A 15,098-nucleotide genomic window follows, 5' to 3' on the forward strand; every position below is an offset into this window, starting at 1 on the left:
AAAATTGGCTACCTGAGGTCTAAGCAATGAGACACTGTAATGATGCTGAAATGACGGTGGGAAGGAGGGAATATGTCAATGACACTGGAGTGGGAACAATATTATTATTCTCATTGTTTGGATATCACCAGCATGTTATCTACAACGATCCACAAAATAATGGAATATAATGAAACGATTTATCCTCCACAGACATATTTTATAAAGGCTCAGAAAGAAAGGACAGACTTCTAAATTGCCTTGGCTATTCAAATTTAGACCGACACTAAATGCACTAGAAATGACAGGAATTCTTACACACTTTCAGAAGATGGTGAGGGTGCCTGAGGAGGCCATCAAGGATTTGGGCTCTTCACTCATTAACTCTACAGCAGAGTTTTCTTCTTCACAAAAGACTCAAGTTTCTTTTGGACAAGAGAGTCAATCATTCTTGGAGGGTCCCTTCTCTTCGATCCTGGTAAGATGGATTTTATATGAATGCACGATCCATGCATTCAAAACTTCAACTCAGATTGGCAGCCTGAGAGAGCTGCTCCACAGCTGTCTTGCAGAACACGTTTTCTAGCCCTAAATTCTGCACCACCTGTACTACACTGCTCCTCATTCAACACCTGCCAAAGCACATAATGTCTTTAATTTCAAGCAAGTATCAATGTGTCCTTACAGCTGTGGGACTTCAGTTTGCTAATTAAGGGAGGATTAAAGCATGGGTTTAGTGGCTTTGTTCAATGGGACTCTCATCTGGGGGAGTTTCCTACTTGAAATCAAAACTTTGGGTCCCAAATGCCCCTGGTCAAGTACCGACCAACTTGTGAAGATTCCTTGTATTTCTTTAATGTGTCAAAGGAATAAAATCTAACTTAATGAAAACATCACCTTTCACAACAAAATAGTAGCTGGGCACTTTAAAAAGAACATGCATACATGCTACAGAGAAGTCATATCGGCAGCCTATAAAGCATAGATTTCCTAATTCATACATTATCAAAGATCAATGAGTTACTTGAAAGACAGCTGTTTGCTGCCAGTGAGGTGGACATTTTTTATTCTGGATTTTATTCAGTGGTTATAGAGGGCTACAAAGTTCTTTCCCCTTTCCTTTCCATCCTCTCTTTTTCCTTTTATTTTTTTTTTTTTTTTTCTTTTAAGTGGTAAAAGATATTCATTTAAATAAAAGAGAAGCCATGACTTTTTCCATTGGTAATCTGGTCCATGTGTTCTCTGCAACTGAGCATTTTCAGAAGGGCCTGACTGTCTGGGTTAATTGTTTAATGCTTTTAGTTAGAATTAAACTTTGCACCTGCTCTGACAGTGATAAATTAAATGTGCTCCTTTTCCAATACTGTTGCCCTCTTTAAGTAGAGACCAAGAAGTGTATCTCCCTTCTTTCCCAGTGTTTGAGGAATCTGTGCTACACTTGAGTGTAAACCAGTATAATTTGTCACTAGAGCTAGCACCAATTAAATTGATTGCGTTGGACTGAACTTTAGGACCTCTAATGCAAGCACTAAGGGAAAAATGGGCTTTTTTCTGCCCATTTCCCCATGTGGCACTTAGACATAGCTCAACAGTGGAAGGCTTTCAAGGTTCAAAAGGGTTTTATTTTCAAAAGAAATGGGCATTGATCAGTTGCATTTAAAGGCAAAGATAATTCCAGAGCTTGAAGGCTGGATTTGTGTTTAAGGTCTAAATCTCTTTCTTTAACCTTGGGGGGCCAGCATAACATAAAAGCAACAAAGAGATTAAGATTACAAAGGGTTTGCAAGTGTAAATGATGCAGTGGTATTCTTCAAACACAACACGGGCTGGACTCACAACCACAGCTCAGGTCAGCATTTGATCTGTTGATTTTACACCTGAAAAAACAATTTGTGTTTATTTGTCTCTTCGGCATTATCTTGGCAAATGTTTGGGTGAGAGTGTTGGCGTAGTGAACTAGCTGAAGCTGGGGAGTTCGAGCTCGTCTTCTTAAAGCTGATTGAAAAGCAAACACTCCAAAGGTCAGTATGGCAGAGACAGTAAGAGAATCCTTTTTCTTTGTCAGTGTAACACAGCCCACATGAATGACAGGAGTAGTACGTGTTACTATGGTCCACACAAGCAGGCAGGTGAGCAAACCATTGCTACCATCAGCAGGCTGTGAATATGCAGTGAGTAATTACCCTTTTGGGGTCTCTCCTCTAATGGGCAATTGATGCTGTGGTATTTCCAGCTCTGCCAAGAAGCCCCAAGCTTGTGGCCATAAACTATCCCAGCAAGCAGAACACTGCACAGAGCACAGTCATAGCATTGGTGCCCATAGGCAGCTTTCCCTTCTGGGGCACATTTCCACAGCTGACGTGACAGCAGAAACATAGCGAAAGGAACTTTTGGCAGTACTTTGGGCACAAATCTGAAAAGGGTTTTGGCCTTTTATACAATCGGAACCCTCCAGTCTGGGACCAACCACACTTTCTAACAGTCTGAGCTACTGTATGAGGCAACTTGACTCATAACAGGGTCTTCACAAAGAAGAAACTTTTCGTAGGGCTCATTTGCCAATAAGCACCATCCCTGTTTCAAGCAGCAGCCCCAGACAAACTGAAGAGAAGCCCGTATCTCCTGAGGTCACCCTATTTGCTCACACAAAGGCCACAGCAAGGTCTTCACCAAGCACCTGGCATCATGATCCTGATGCACGAGGCAACCAAAGCCTCCAAGGAAGCAAGCATCTGCAAGGAGGAGCTGGGTAGTGAAGGGCCACTGGGCAGATTTATGCAATACTGTATTAAGAGGCACAAGGAAACTGTCCAGTTTATAGTTATAAAAGGCCACCGTGCCAACGCTGCCTGCCGATGACGTGTGGAGAAAGGATGCACCAAACAACACTGCACTGATCCACTCAGCAGTGAGCAATTTGCTGGCTGACTGACGTGGGGCACAGCACTGGCTAAGAGCAGGGCATGCTATGCTCTGTGAGTGTATATGAGGTTTTATCAGGCCAGGTGGGACATGGACCAGTGCACTCATGCATATGTGAGCATGTTCAAAGGGTTCCCATCAGGTTCTACGTCTCCAGTATCAATGCCCTCGCCAGACCATCCCATTCAGATCCAGTTTCTTGGGCCAAATGCATTTTAAGCTCCCTAAGTGTAAGAAGTTCAGTTCTCTTCGGAGACTCTGAACTTCTTGGCTGGTAACAGGCATCAGCAAATAGAGACCCATATGTGTAAGCTGTGCACAGCTTCTGAACACACCATTACTTTCTGCTCAGCAGCTTGAGGGACACACCCATCAGCATGAGAATTAATAGTTCTCTAACCAGAACTTATTTTCTAAGTATAGACTTTTAGAGCAGGGTGCACATGCACACCAACACCTGTATGTGTGGACAGTGGATAAATCTGCATAGGCACACATGGATATATGCAAGCTCAGTTTCCCCAGCTGATACCAACCAGCATAGCTCTGAATGCACCAGTGTGTGATCTGATTGCCAAATTTTTCTGTTACCATTTCACATCTGAATGAAGAAATGGGAAGCAACTATTCCAAAGACACCAGTATTCTCTCATGAGATGCTGAAAAATCTGCAAAAGAAAGTGAATGTTGAGCCAAGATAACACTTACTTGAAGCCCACACGCAAGACAGTTCAACAGATCAACTCATACTGAAGCACTACAGCAAAACCAAATCAGAGTTCAAGAAGCCATGCCTCAAAACTCTACCTACTGAATTTTACCAGCTGAAAGGAGTGCCTCATGGCAGACCAGAAGAGTAGGTGCACTCTTCAGGGAGTGCAAAAAGGAAGGCAAAAGAGCCAGTATCATTTATCAGACTGAAAACTGCAGAGCTGATTGCAGTTTGTTGCTGTTTTCAAAAGTGCAAGTTGTTTCAACAGAAGCCTAATCTGTGTGTCTGGAATAGGAATGAATGGATTAGTCTTTCAAGCCCTTTAAGATCAGGTCAAGATCAGTCAAGCTACAGCAAAGTTGAATACTGCATCCAGCAACTTGTATCACAAGCAGAACATTTACTTATTTTAAGAAGTGCCCAACACTAGCACACTGCTTTTTTAGTGGTTTGTGAGGATACTAAGAGAGAGCAAGATCAGTAAACATTCATTTAGGTATCTGAATACATCTTATGTATTAGTCATGTAAGTGTGCTACCTGCAGCAGCTAGTGAGGAATACCATGAGGGATTGTTTGAAAAATGTATCCTGATTATAGAACAACACAGGCATTGTTTGGTTTGAACTGCAAGTATTTATGTTACACATTCAGCTTCTCCAACGTTTCTTGATTGGTCCTTTTCCACCGAGTCCCATTAAATTTGAGTTTCTTCACTGAGCAAATCAAACTAACAGCAAAGAATATTTCATAAGCATTACTTGACCCAGCTGAAGTATTTTCATCAGGACACATGTTTGAAGATTATTTTCCCCCACAATCAGAATGGCTCCTGCTATTGTCAGAGAGGTACTTTTGTTTCATTTGATGCAACTAACGAGCCAAGGCCTCAAGTACCATTAAGATATTTGGTGGAAGTTTTCCAGTTGGCGTGCTTGTTTGGGGGAAAAAAATCCCTAATCTTAGTCAGTCAGAGAGAACTGGAATCTGGGTCACCCTCTGCTCAAATGAGTCCCAAAGCCACTGGGCCACAAGGGCCAGTGTTGCCATATGTGCTGGGACTAGCAAAAAACACAGAGCTCCCATAAATTCATGCTTTGGGAAGCTTCTTCCTCCAGAGGTTCAGTCTCTGGTGAGCAGACTTTCTGAATTTAAAAAATACAATTTTTGTCTCCCACTAAGAGAGAAAGGTCATCACAAACAGTAAGTGAACTGGGGGGAAAGCTTCCAAATGTATTGGCAAAATGTTCTCTAAGGATGAGGGCTGTGATGCTGCTAAGACCTCATGAAGGCTCCACGAGGAAAAACCTTGGCACTGTCTGTCCCTTGCAGAATGCCATGGACCCAAGGGACAAACGCAGCATTTCACTAGGGTGCCACTGCCTCCCATAGCCATCATGTGCTGAACAAAGTCACGTCCAACAGAAAACCAAAAGAAATGCTCTCCTGGAGCAGAACGATCAACTCTTAGCCCTGTATCATTTCTCCAATGGGACAGGAAAATTCATACACACCTAGCTGACAACGGAGGGCCATTCTCCTGGTGCTCTCCTGTCATCGGGCATCCAGGGCTTTAGTGGAAGGATGATGGCAGACATGCTTCTGCCCATGTCTTCTACCATCTGTTCTGGACATCAGATACATCTCATGCTTTTTTATCCCCAGGTGGTCTGATATCTTAGTTTTCAAGATCGCTGTCCAAAGGTGCACAGAGGGGAAAAAAGGGGAATTTTGTCAACCTTCCATTTTATCAATCTGTGGATGTTGCTTTCTGGCTATGATTGTAACACTAGTACTTCCAAAAAGGTATGGCTCTGTACCCAAGAGCAAGACTGCAAGCATCAAGCACTTCTGTAAAATCATTCCCCGTTGCCTAGTATAACTACCTCAATGTAACAACAATCATCTCCTAATGTTATGAACACCAATGTCCCCATGGCTGTCTCTATTTGACTAAATCCAGCCCCATCCCACACACTTTCCTACAGAAAACCCCTCATTTTGGCATATATCCACCCTAGATCCTGTAATATTCCTCATGGGACAGATTTGTCTGTAGGCCATTTCCATCATTCATGGTGTAATCATGGCAGACTCTTTCTGAAGTCTCTCACTTAATCAAATGATGCTGCACCTTCCACAATCCCTTGGACCTATCAGGTGCTGAATCTCTGACATCCTTTCTCAAAACAACCCAGATTAATCAAATAATGTGTGAACAAGTGAAAGAAGAGACCACGTGGCTGCAAGTACATTCATTGCCTCCGAAGTTCACCTGTATTCTAATGTCCCACAGTTCCTAGTACAGTTAAGCAAAACCTGTTAGTAGCACTGGGAAAATTTGAGTCAGGGTTTTGTTTGTTTGTTTGTTTGTTTTTCCTAGTAGGGAATTACTATTAGGAAAGAGACACATCCATCTCCTTCTGGCAAGTTCATTTCAGGAAGTACATCCGATGAACATCGTAGAGGCTTTCATAAGAACATAATTGGCAGTATACAAAAGGGAGGGCAAATGCTAAACTCCAGAATAAAAACATTTGAATCCTAACATTTAAAAATTCTCCATCCCATATTCTGCATTTTTATTGCCAGGTAAGGAACAGGACACTGGCATAGCAGCAGTGCCCATTGCCAGCTGCTCACACCAGCATAGTTAAGAGGCAGAATCAGAAGAGAAGGACTAACATCACCTTCTGAGAAGAAATAGGTGTCATGCTGAGGTTGGGAGATTGTGCTGATGCTAGCATGTAACCTCTAATCTCTTCTATTTCAGTGTAGAGCCTTGACCAGGACTACCCAGACCTCTTCCCCACATAACAGGTGATCATCTACTGCTCTCCACTCTCATAATCCTACATTTACTCTGCTCTTGATTGAGTAAGCTACTATTAATGTCAAAGCTGGGGAGAGGGTCCCTATATTCCTACCCTCGGAAAAATGATAGGTAGGAAGAAATATCCACTGAGTCAAACTTTTGAGCTGTTACATTAAATGACAGGTTTTGTTAAACCAAAATCTCTGTCCATGCTGTGGCTAAAGTCACATCACACAGCGGTCCTGCCTTGAAGGAGTGACCTCAGTGGACCTACATCTAACACAAAAACTCTGCTCCTTTGCTCTCCCCAGCCTGGGGCAAAAGAGTAGTGGGCTGAAATTTCTCCTGTCATCTTTGCCTTGATTGCAAATGAGATGTGTTAAGGAAAGTGATTATGCTTAAACTCAAGTGGCTGAACTTCCTCTTGGATTTTTTTTCCCAGTCTCTTCCTTTTTAAAAAGACATCCCTTAGACAGCTGAGCTAATAGAGTCCAACATCTTTGATGATAGTGATGCTAACACTAGAAACAAATTACAGTGTTCAGAAAGTTTGAAAGACTGAAAAGAAATGCAGAACGTGTAACACCAAATTTGCCTGTCAAGTACTTTTTTTATTCCTGCTTGTTTCATTATATTTTATTCTTAAAACTGATGTTTTGCAGCTATCTGCCTCCCCACTGGAAATTCCAGCGCGGAGAATACTGATTTGCCACTTCAATCACTGCCTGACAAACACAGTCTCTGCAAAGTGAGAGCCAAACCATAACAGGTATTTCAAATTTTCATAAGTCACAACATATCACCCTAAAGTGAAGCATTTCATTCACAGGACACACTCTTCTGAAAGCAGCAAACATTTTTTTTTTAAAGCACATAAAACCAATTTAATGAGTGGCCACATCCACAGCCAAGCATCACCAGGCTCTTAGACTTCAGCAGAAACTCCCTTAAATGAAAGCAGCTGAGAGACTGGCTATATATCTTACCCTAACTCATGCTCAAGACTTCTGTTGCTTTTCTAATTTATTTCTTACGCTGTTCTGACTGTATATTCATTTCCTTACGCAAGTTATATGATTTCTCTGTGAGACCACTCGATGTACTCCACATTAATTGCTGGCTTACAGCACTGCTGTTTGCCAACAACACTGGCTGCTGGCAGCTGCTATGTCACAGAATATTGAACCATCCCAACCATCCCAAAGAGCCTCCCTGGATCCAGAACCAGCAACACCACCATGCAGATGAGCTATAAACACACAGCAACACTTTGCAGAGCACGTTCCCTGCTTTAGCACACTTGCTACATTTTTTATGCACATGGAAAAAAAAAAAAAAAACACGAAAAACCCAAACATCAAATCCTCACTTTCCTGCTCTACAGATGAGCCATTACAAGCTTTTCTCCCTCCAGACGTCAGAGCATCAGGTGACCTCAGCAGCCAACCCCATTAAGCACAAGGCATGTGGTAACACATGCCCAGGTGATAAAACAGTGTGTGTTCCAGGGGTAATACATATTTCCTGCTAACTTTTTATTTGCGTACCAGCAGCTCCATGGAAGAGAAGGACAGCATCAAAAGCACGCTGACAGGCACATCTGGAGATGAACCTTGCTGTAGTTGCCACTGAAGAGGAGAAGCTGCACAATGGGATGCACGTCCATCATGCCCCAAAGGGCAGATGTACCACGAAGCTAGAGCCAAGGCCTAGCTCTTCATAATGGAAGTATTACTGCCATGAAGCCACTGTTTTGGCTGGATAGGAATTGGCAGAAATACTCTTCTTGCACTGAAGTTATAAAATAATTTGAAAAAAAGTATTTCATCTTGGTCTCATTTTGTTGACTCTGGGTATTTAACACAGATCTGTCCTCCAACAATGTCATGGAAGATTTGCATAAACAAGAATTGGCTGGGGCCATCCATACCTGCTGAACGTGGCTGTGAAATATGTCCAAATAGCGATGCAGCGAGAACTAGGGGTTCTCTACTACAGCACTCATAGGGATTTTCTATTGTTCTCTAGGTCTGTGTCAGGTTCTCACACAGTGAATTTCACATCAAATTTCAAGTTCAAATGGACAGCTTAACTCAACCAGAAGAAGAGCATTTCCACCTGACTCTGTAATTATGGCCCTGCTAGTTCAAAACTAAGCCCAGATTCATCAGAAGTTTTGCAAAAGCTCAGTGAACTTGGCCCAAGTTGGATTCCGCTGTTACAACCTTCACCTGGAGTGGGGTTTACTTACTGAAGCTTTCCCACAGTCCCAATTAGGGTTCAGATGGGAACTCTTCCTTCCCACCCATTTTTCTTATCTCTGCGTTTTATAGCTAATACTATTAAGCTAATTTACTTTGCTCTTCAGCCATGGGAAAAGATCGTCCTCCTACTTACCCCCTTTGATTTCAGTATCAAACATGACAGCACAGACCTAGATTTGGATGTCAGAGCATACAGGAGGTTTGCATCGACTTCACACAGATTCTCATGGATAATAACAAAGGACATTACTTAGACCATGCGTAATATTCAATTTATTATAGGACAGATCAATTCAGTGTGCTATATTCACATTTAGCCTAAAGATGCCCAGAGTTTGTTACATTCACAGCAATCCTAGTAAGAGTTGTTTTCACCTTTGAGTCCTAGGTCTGAGCACAGGGGTGCCCTCTCCTTTAGGAACATTTTTAAGGACAACTGTACTTTGTGAGCTCACACTACAGGCTAACAGCTGCCTACCTCCCTGACATTGGATGTTGCTTGACAATACAGAGAACAGAAGAAGCCTGATCAGAACTGGCAAGAATTTTCTGTATTGCTCCAGTAGCCTAGCAGATTCCTTGAATGTTGCATGGATAGCTGGATGCAGCAATTTGTTTCGTGCATCAGGCCTCAGTTCAGTCACCCAAGTGTCTCCCATGGCCATGCTAAAACTCATGGAAAGCATTATGATGATGCATCTCATGACACCGGCAGACTAAGAGTGGTTTTCAAAATGTTTAACAACTCCGTAAAAAGTACCTTTTTGGTACTTTTGGGGGCTCCTCTTTTCCTGCTACCTCTGGTGGCTTTTTACTAGCAACTGGTGCACAAGGAACCATAAACTTATTTTAATTGCTGTTTGTTAATCATTTTTTCAAAACAAGAAAAGAAAATGCCCAGAAAAAAAACAAATGAAGAATTACAAGAAGGTTGTGGAATGGGAATGGAAAAAAAAAACCACAAAATCAGGTCAGACCACAGCCCAGTGAAGAGTTACTCACTTCAGTAAATAATTTTGACTTCAGTAATTACACACTTAAAACTAAAGTTTGCTAAAAAACAATTAAACTTTTTTCTTGCTGCCACTCAGATTTTAATTTGGCAGTGATTGCTCTGGAAATGGTTACACTTCTATTCAGCCCAATGTTTGCAAGTTTTCTTGGGTCTCTCCTGCAATACAGATGATCAGCGGCAGGCCTTCTAACCCAGAAAAACTGTATGCTGCTGTGCACAGCTTCTCTATGGACCTCAGAGCTCGAATCCTTCAGACATACTCATCAAGCCAGCTGGTTCCTTCTAGTTCTTGCAGGTACACCTCTGTTCTGTGTGTGAAGTGGCCCAGTCCCATTCTCTGCACAGGCAAGTGCTAGATGTCAGAGAACACCTTGCTCTCCTGCCTAGAGAACGTGAATGATTTCAATAGAAGGGGATCAAAGCTGGGCATTTTTTATGAGATAGCCATTCCAATTTTTGCTTGGCTAGCACTTTAGTCCTTATACAGATTTTCTGGGATTTTTTTGCAGAAAACGTCATACCTTCTAAACATCCATTTTGTCAGCTCTTTCTTTTTGTGCTATTCCTGAAGGCAAGCAGACATACCCCACAGAACATATTGCTGGACTTAGGGACAGATTTTGAGTGCCTGCTTTTCCTAGCTCTGCTTGTTTTCTAGTCTGTTTGCACTCAGGGAATCACAAAGCAGTTTGGCTGTAATTACTAGACACAAGAAATATATAAATGTTCAGACAAAAGGCTGGAGCCAGTAAAAAACAAAACCTGGTTCCTACAGTACAGACACTCTAAACATTTCTAGCTGAATCCAACCTTGCATGCTTGTCGTCTACTTCACTCATTTTCACTTTTGTTCAGTAGAGACCAAGCAAAATAGAGTAACAAATATATTTAGAAAGTATTTAGAATATACATGCATTTTCATTGCTTATTGGCCCATCTGAATACTTAGTGCCTGATATTTTTTGCTGGAAATTCTTTTGTCTTTCTTCCCCCGTGCACTTCAGCATTGAGGTTTTGGGAGCCCATTAGATGGAGAGTGGCAGACGTGCACTGGGCTAGAGGAAAGCTCACACTAGCTCATATATGAACAGAGATGAAGCAGAAGCCAGGTTTTAACGCAACGTGCAAATTATTTACTTTCTCCCTACCAAGCACAGCCACCTCAGTGGTTTCCTCCCTCCAACACTGTTGCACTTAAAATCCCTTCTTCAGGCAACTAGAGATCTTTTAAAGCTTAGGATTCTTCAAATAGCCTAAAAATTTAGATTCTTCCTTTCAGAGTTCAGTTCTGGGTGCTCTTGGCAGCATTTTAATACAAGCCCAGTGCAGTGGAATTGCCAGGTCACAGCCTGAAGCAGTGGTTGAGAACCACGTGAGAAGGTATGGCTAATACAGGGAGCCCAGGTGCAAGCAATGCACCTGAGTGACTGGAAGGGGTGGAACGTGGACCCACCCCACCTCACCTTTAAGGATTACCAGTGTCTTTCTGGATAGGTACTGCACTCTTCTTGAGCTGTCACCTGTTGTTGGAAAGGGGGAGCTAATTTTCCTTCTTTATTACCTGGTATTGTTCTGTAAGTGCCTGTATCCCATTCAAAGGCACTGTCATCACCTTCTTTTGCTGTGTACTCTGTATTTAGCTCTGTATCTGAAATCAGCTGGGAGCTAACAGTGGTTCTGAATGCCCCTGGCAGTGAGCTATGAGAAGCATGGGGCCAGAAAGTCCAGGGAGAAAAGTTCAAAGACACAAGCAATTCTTCTTGCCCGTCTGTGGCCCCAGAGCTTTTGCAGGCTTGCAGCTTGAGTGTAAATGCACACCTGACACCTTCAACCTCTGCCCCAGGTGACCTCTCCCTGTACGTGAATGATGAGCAAAAGTAAGAGTACTGCTGAACATGCTCTCCAAAAGGAAAAGGAAAAAACGAAGGTAAAATAAAACCTGGTCTTCAAAGTTTCATGAAACCACAGAGAACTGAGAAATCAAACATATGGCAGGAGTAGCTCAGAGTCTCACAAGCTCAAATGTCAGTGCTCCGGTATTAGGCTGACTGTTGACCCAACCACTGTGAAATGTTGCTGTTGTTCACAGTTTTTGAATAATGTACCCATTGCTTCCTGCATCTATCAGATCTGGGAGTATAAGTGGAGTACTAAAAATGCAAATGGCTTTCAAGATGCATTAATGTGAAGTAAGATAGTCACTTGATGTTAAGCTGTCTAGACTCATGACTGAAGTCCCCTTAAACTGAGCAAACCTATCTGGCAAATAAGCTTATTTGTGAACCCTTTCTGTGTGTAACATCTCCAGATATCTTTCCTCTTCAGATCTGTGCCAAAAACCCTTCCTAGAAACTGTTCCCTGAGAGCCTCAAAACCTCGTGGTTCTGCAGTCCCGCTGAAATTTCACAAAGGCGTCTGGAATTTCGGATTGAATACAGTGTGAGAGCTGAAGGAAAATTAAAGAAATGACGAAGGAAATGATGACTTGAAAATTAACACCGCTTTTTCTTTTTTTTTTTTTCTTTTAAACCTTCAGACTTTTCTGTTGCAGGTAATTTCAAACAGCAGCATTGAAATTTGTAGCAGATTGTATCCCAGAAGCAAGGGTTTTCCTGGATGGAAAAAAAAAAAGCAATTACCATGTTCAAGTCATTAAACATGCCTATTGCTTATTCACAAGTCTAAGAAAAAAAAGTTTTCTCAACAAATAAAAGAGCTTCTTCAACAACTAGTAGGACTAGTTGTCCTACTGCATCTGGTCATCCAGATACACATGAAAAGTTTGTGGCAGGCTCTCTGGTCTTTGCTCAGAAGGGCCCATTAAATCAAGGAAGATGGAACCAACTCTCACATACCCACTATTTCTAAGCCTGCCTCTGTTAGAAAAAAAAAAAAAAAAACCTTGTTGTGAAATGTGAAACATATCTGTTTTTCCTTTAGTGGTGCATGAACGAATGTTGCAGTATGTGCATGAATGTTGATGAGATGGGGTTTGAGAGCCAAGGGAAGTCTTGAGGGATTGTTCAGTGCTAGGGAAAAGGAAAAAAAAAAAATAATCAGGCCCTAGGATTTCTTCCTACAACATATGGCAACAAAACAGAGCCCGGCATAGCTGAAACCTGCCTGAGGTCCTCAGTTTCATTCTCATCCTCTCCTGCTCAGCTCTGCAGAGCAGTAAGTGAGAAGCCCCAAACTTGCTTTTTTTGCCAGTTCTCACCTCTTCCTGCTCTTTCCCTTCCAAGCCCATTTGCAGCTGCCAAACTCCACACTAGGTGCTCCAGGTTTGAAAGGACAAGAAACAATGTTGAAGTAACCTCGGTGCTTTAAAATAAATCCTCCCTTGGGAACTGAAATGCACGAACAGACACTGCATGGCGAGAGGTTTGTGGTCCTCAGGTGGTGTCTGGCTGGAGCCAGCGCCAGGCGTGCATGGAGCCAGCACAGGGGCATCTGGTAGGGGCAAAAGTTAGAGCAGATCCAGTCTGCAGTCGAACTCGGACAGACAAAAAAAGAAATCGCACAATCGAAGAGATTTTGGGGCCAAGACCAGATGCTCATAAAACTTTGATAAACAATGGTATGAAATATGCATGTGAGGATTGCTTTTGTAAATCTTCATTCACAGTCGCCTACTCTCTTCCTCTGCTTCTTTTTCACAAACCAAAGCATGTAAGCGGAGGCTGTGAACTTGGTGCTTTTTACCCATGCCCTTCTTACATCACCCCTGTTACCTCATGAAAGCAACATGTGGCTGGAAAGACATCCATCTGGGATGGCATAGGGCTGGGCACCCCATTCACCACTGGGCACACACAGAGGGCGAAATGCCTGGACATCTGCACATCTGGACAGCCTGCACATCTGCCCTCCTCGTCCCACCGCCAGCACCCTGCCTTGGGAGTCACTTTTGTGGTTCTGACAGAAATGTGTTTATTAAGCCGCAGTGAAACTGAAGGTGATGGTTTTTTATTTCATCTTAAATTCAGCCAATTGAAAAACCCTGCAAATTGCTTCAGACTGACAATGTATGGATTTATTAAAGCAATACTGATTATCACAGTGAAATCAAAGCTAATTTTAAAACAAAAGCGGGTGGATTTCATAGCCTCACCAGAGGCACCACTTGAGAAGGCCTGAAGCACCCCTTCTCTGTTCTCCAGTTGCAGACACTGTTCCTTCTGTCAGAAAACATATCAACTGCCTGCACAGAAGCTGCAGGGTCCTACTTCCTCTGCCATGGGTGTAGCCTGCCCATGCACCTCTGTTGGCAAACCTAAGAGCAAAATGCACCCCAGGACAGAAGGGCACCAAGCACTGCACATTGTATCTGCTAATGGAAAGGTTACAAAGCAAATATTAGCCAAAGCAATCAGGGACGTCAAGTGGAAATTCCCTTGAGAACGTGTCCCCTTACACCCCACAAATTCAGGTTGGCAACTTGTGACAGGTACAATCTGGCTCCCATATGTCTCACACGCAAAGCAGAGGAATGTGTATCCATGCTCCTTCCATCACTATAACAACATGTCAAAAGAGCCACCTCACAGCAGGAAGGCACACAGAAATACCAAAAGGAAGAAAAAAAAAACAACGAAAAAACCACACAGTACTTGGCATCATCCCTGGAAAGCACACAGTGCCTGGAGAGCCACGCAGGCTTGGGTTTTGAGCTGTGCTCTATGCACAGCCAGCACCACCACAGCCAGGCCCCATCCCTGCAGCTCACACCAAGCCATGCTGAGCACCCTGTATACTCCCATTTTAAGGGTTGTCAAGCTTTTTTGCAAAAGATGTTCTCCCTCCTGAAGTTTCTTTATTACCCAGGCTTGGTTTGCATAGGGGAGTCATTTTGGTTTGTTCATTTTGCAATTCCGTGCTTTCCCTTAGGTGATCAATACACCTCCTATTAGCCAAGGGTGAAGCCAAGATAACCAACACAGGTGAACCCACATCTACTTCCCTGCCTTCTGAAGGAGGGGTGTGCACAGCTGTACACCGGCTCAGCTGTTATCCTTTTCACAAAGCCATTTAGCCCCACGTGGGCCACTGTGTCTCCAGTTGAAAACCAGACCCTCAAAACATGCTGCTCTCTTTTATTCCCCAACAAATCTCTACCTGGTTCTGGATGTGCCACAGCAGAGCAAGCCTTCTGCTGCGTGGGACACATTACTGCCATGGCAGGCATAACACTAGGGCACGCGGCTGCCCCTGAAATGTTCCCACCATGCAGGCCAAGCAGTGCCTGGTGGGAGATGGCACAGACACAAACATTCATTTGTCATCAAGTCTGCTGTATCTTCCTCCAGACCATTCTCTTGAACAGGACCAGTGCTGCAGGGTCAGCTCTCTCATCCATACAGTTATGCCTTTGTTTTAGAAATACATGCCACAG

The sequence above is a fragment of the Tympanuchus pallidicinctus genome, unplaced genomic scaffold (assembly GCF_026119805.1).
Source record: "Tympanuchus pallidicinctus isolate F22 unplaced genomic scaffold, pur_lepc_1.0 scaffold1, whole genome shotgun sequence".
Classification (NCBI taxonomy): Eukaryota; Metazoa; Chordata; class Aves; order Galliformes; family Phasianidae; genus Tympanuchus; species Tympanuchus pallidicinctus.